Source organism: Choloepus didactylus, chromosome 1 (genome assembly GCF_015220235.1).
Source record: "Choloepus didactylus isolate mChoDid1 chromosome 1, mChoDid1.pri, whole genome shotgun sequence".
Classification (NCBI taxonomy): Eukaryota; Metazoa; Chordata; class Mammalia; order Pilosa; family Megalonychidae; genus Choloepus; species Choloepus didactylus.
In genome coordinates, this window is record NC_051307.1 from 18,346,006 (window position 1) to 18,350,980 (window position 4,975).

Here is a 4,975-nt window from a genome sequence, read left to right on the forward strand (position 1 = left end):
AATAAGTTCAAGGACACCCTAAACTGGAAGCTAAGTAAGCTGAAATATTTAATGAAAATGAGGGCCTCCCTCTGAGTCAGGAGACAATAGATTAATGAGTTGTAGTGTTAAATTAGTGCATAGAATGATGCAAAAATAGGGTTCCCATGTTTTATCCCATGCTCTGACCAGGGTATGTAAGCATCCTTGTACACAGGCCGATATTCACCTTCAAGGTTTGCCTGGAAGAGCCAACCACCCTCACCCACCCTGACAATATGAGCTACTACGGCAACTACTACAGGGGCCTGGGCTCCGGCTATGGAGGCTTTGCAGGCCTGGGCTGTGGCTATGGCTGTGTCAGCTTCCCCAGGCTGGGCTACGGCCTTGGCTATGGAGGCTATGGATATGGCCCTGGGTATAGAGGCTATGGATACGGCTGCTGCCGCCCTGTCTGTTATGGTGGATATGGCTTCTCCAGCTGCTACTGAAATCCTACCCTGGCAAGTCAACTTCTGAAAGCAAAAAGGATCAACCAAATATGACTGTAGAGATTGAACCAATCAAGATTTCCCTGACAAAGACAAGATCAAAAGCATTTAATATTGAAGATTTTCAGAATATTTATCATTATATAATAGCCTAGTATGTCTCCTTTGTACTTTCATAACTGTGGGATTTCTTGTTCCCTTTGCAATAAATTATCCTAATTGGAAAAACATACATGGTTTTTATTTTTTATTTAACTCACAAATATCAAAATGATTATTTATAATTATACCCAAAGAGAAAAGCTACTCCATGGAAAGCTAAATGTGCATACATACATATATTGTAAAGGTAATAAATATGTGTATATATATATATGAATACCAATAGATAGATATAAATCATAATAAATCATAATAAAAGCTACTCCATGGAAAGCTAAATGTGCATACATACATATATTGTAAAGGTAATAAATATGTGTATATATATATATATGAATACCAATAGATAGATATAAATCATAATAAATCATAATTTCCATTGAAATAAAGTTTTCTCGCTCTGAACATTAGGTGAGTTCTTTTTCATTCAATTTTTTTTTAGTTAGTTAATGTTCATATTTGTATTCAGCACTGAAATGTAAACTCACTTAGATCTATAAGTATATACATTTTCATACCTAAATTGAGGACATGTCTAATAAATATTTTTGTTGAAAATTTATATTTGATTTAATGATAAGAGCAAGTGGTGATAGAACAAAACATATCTCTAACTCTGCAGTGAAATTAAACATCACTTCTGTGAATCTTTATCATTTTTCATCCTGATCCACCATAGTGTGACATAGCACTGTTCTTCAATGTCATCAGCATATTGAATGACTGCAATTCAAGAAGGAAATTTTTAAATCTCTGTAATCACTTGTAAAGTAATCCATATTGAGGCTTATGGCTGGCCTAAATCTTTACACCACATCCTAGCTGCAGTCTTCTAACGCTGACCTGCATTTACCTACCATTGTGCAAAAGTGGGTCATTTCTTGTTAGAAGTTCAAATACATATATACCTATGAAAAACATGTCGTAAAGCATCCTTGTTTTTAAAAATAATTAATTATATATTTAGGTAGTAAAAGAAAAGTGAACACTTTTGCTTGATACGTCAAAATTCAATAAAACTAGGGCAATAATAAAATGATAGGATTTTGGAGCTGGCTGGGACATTATAAAGTTTGCACAGTGCTAATCCAGATGCCGTCTTGAAGGAAAAAGTCCTCAAAAATTGAAAGTATTTAATAAGGATCAAAAATAGCATGAGTGGCAGAGTTTAGATAAGAATCCAATTTTATGGAATATCAGGGTTACTATCCTATTCATTGTATATTTCTCATCTTGAGTACTGAAACACAAAGCTGTAAATTGTGCTAAATCCAAAGTCTATTTTAAACATAAATCATAATGCATTTGAAAAACTCAGAAGTATTTATTGAACATATGGATAAGTTTGCTGAGTCAGAGTATATAACTACTACTTTCAGTAATTTCAGGTGAGGGTCTATAGTTTAACAATTGATAGTTCAGGGTAGATATAACTCAGTATCACCATTGGAGGCCTGTACTATATAGTCTGAATAAGTAAAACAGAATTTAACATGAGGACATTTTCTCCCTAACTGGTTAATAGCATCTCAGTCTGAAAGGCTTAGCATAGCTAAAAAAGTGCAATGATCAATGTAACTATTTGGAGAGAACATTTAAGATTACTAAATAATGCAGTTGTATCACACTACTACACTATTAGTTGCAAGACTGCATTGATTTGACCTGGAATTAACAGTACAGTTCCAGAATATATTTTGTTCCAGGCTAAAGCTCTCCTCTGATCTGGAGAAAATGTATCAATGTATCATCACAGGGTCATCAGACCTACAACTGACCCAAGATCTGTCAGTTTATTAGACAGAATGTGACATCCTTAAACCTGCTTGAAATATTTGTGATTGTATAGCTTTAGATTAATTTAATGAGAATAAAATATTCATATTAGCAACCATCACAATTTTTAGAACAGTCAATAAATATGGAACATGTTCTAAAGACAGCAGCCAAAAGAATTAAAGAATAAGATGTGAGATAGTCAAAAGTTTCTTAATCAGGACAAAAAGAATTAAATATAAAAGGAAATGGCTAACAAATCGGGCATTCTAAAATGAAGAACTTCTGTTCATATATAGATACCAAGTTAAAGAGATAAAACAAACAACATACTTGGAGTAAATATTTTCTATGCATAGACAAAATACCTGTACTCATGTTTGTAAAGAGCTTTTGCAAACTAATAACGATGTATTACCAACCCAATTAAAATGGACAAAATAATTGAACATGCACTTAAAAAGAAGATATATAAATGTCCAATAAACATATCTAAATGTGTTCAATATCACTGCTTAATAGATAAAAAAATTAGAACAACATTAAGATATTACTACGTGTTCACAAGAATGGTCAAATTAAAGAGACAAAATGATCAGTCTTGTCAAAGATGTTGAACAACTGGAACTCTTATACATTGCTGATGGCACTGTAATTTAAAAACCAATTTGGAAAATTGTTGATACATTCTGATGAAGCTTGCATTAAAAGTTAAAAGGATGGTTATCTCTTAGGAGAAATACTGACTGGAAAGAGGCAAAAGAGATATTTTGGGTTATAGAGAATACTTGTTATAGGTGACTATATAGTTAACAGAATAAAGAATAAAAAAAAGAAGAAGAGGAGGAAGGAAGAAATGAATCAATGCAAATGAAATGATGGTTATATGTTCCTTCAAAGCCAGAAAGTCATTTGTGTCCATTCCTTCTTTAAATTCTTACAGCTCAGGAGCAGTGAGAGGTTGCCCATGCCACAAGAGGCAGGTCTATACTATTAAGGATGTTAGAGGTCATTCGTTCAATCAAATTTTTCAGTTTTTTCTACTACCCAGTATGTATTGAAAAGTACTGTCTTAGCATCCAAGCACTGCTATACAGAGTGCCACAAACTACGTGCCTTCAACAACAGATATTTACTGTCACAAAGTTCTGGAGCCCAGAAGTCTGAAATAACTGTGCCAGCAGGGCCACACTCGCTGCAGGGTTTGGAGGAGAGTCCCTCCTTGCTTCCTCTAAGCTCTGGTGCTTTGCCGTCACCTTTGGAATCCTTAGCTTGCAGCTGCAGCACTTCAGTCTCTGCCTCTGTCTTCACAAAGAATTCTCCCCTCTGTCCCTGCTTCTAAGACCTTCATAAGGATTTGATATTTTGGCAGAGATTAGTAGTGTATCTCCTGACAGTAATATATAAATGAATAAAGTGCATAGAATAAATAAAGGGAATAAGAATTCTAAAATAATAAGTTAAAAGTGAAAACACAAGAGGAAAAGGAATGAAACAAATACAGATTGGATGAAAATTGGAGGTCAAAGAGAAATTTTACATATTTCACAAATTCATCCACTGCCATATCCTAAGGGATAAAAGGTGGAACAGAGGCTGGAATGTATTTTCAAAGAGCATGTGTAAGACATCACATAAATGTGTGAGAGGACGTCAGTACCAGAGGAATGCAAAGTTAGGGAAGCAGATGCAATCTGCCATTTTTGGAATCACTTAGGAGAGATACCATGCCAGTGGAAGAGGATCTGGATTTAAAAAGACAACTTTTGATCAGCCTTTAAAGCTGCTTATGAAATGAAATTGTGATTATTTTCATTTGACATCAATTTTTGAACAATTTCATCTCACGATATTAAACCAAAATTGTTCTTATTTTTCAAGATAGTGTGCAAAGCAAAATAGCATAACAATTAGGATGACCAAGTTTCAAAATTTATAGAAAAAATAGTTCCAGTTTATTTTCTGAAATTCCTTACTGGTGTTTATGACAATTAAGCTAACACATTCAGGCTTTGAAATGGTTCCTTATCTCTGAAAAGAGATAAATAATACACTTTTTACACTGAGGAATGAGATGATTTAAAAGGCTACACTAGATTATAGATCCCTATATATGAATCATTTCTTTGATTTAAATTGTGAATGAGGCAAAGAAATCCAAGGAATGCCAGAGATGAAGAAATATTTAACTGAAAAACACAATATTATGAAAAAAGGATGATACAATATGCCTCATAGAAAAATTAAATTAATGGTTGGGCATATCCAGACTTTGAAGATACAGAATTCCTCCCCATAAAGTGATGCAATAGCTTTTAAGGAGCACACTACCTAGGCAACCAAGCAAGTTCATGCAGTTTAATGAGTGTGAAGGCCTCTCCCTGCTTCAGGGGGCAATGGATAATTGAGTGATGTCAAGTAGGTGTAATAAATAAAATGACACAGAAAGCGGGTTCCCATGTTTTACGCCATGCTCTGATGAGGGTATATAAGCACCCCTGTACACACTGACATTCACCTTCAAGGTTTGCCTGGAAGAGCCAACCACACTCACCCACCCTGACAAC

The 4,975-nt window shown here is 34.4% G+C and overlaps 1 pseudogene; it reads left to right on the top strand.

Moving 5' to 3' along the window:
* Nucleotides 1–257: 257 nt before the first annotated feature.
* On the top strand, nucleotides 258–625 carry LOC119544760 (annotated as a pseudogene).
* The last annotated feature ends 4,350 nt before the right edge of the window (nucleotides 626–4,975 follow it).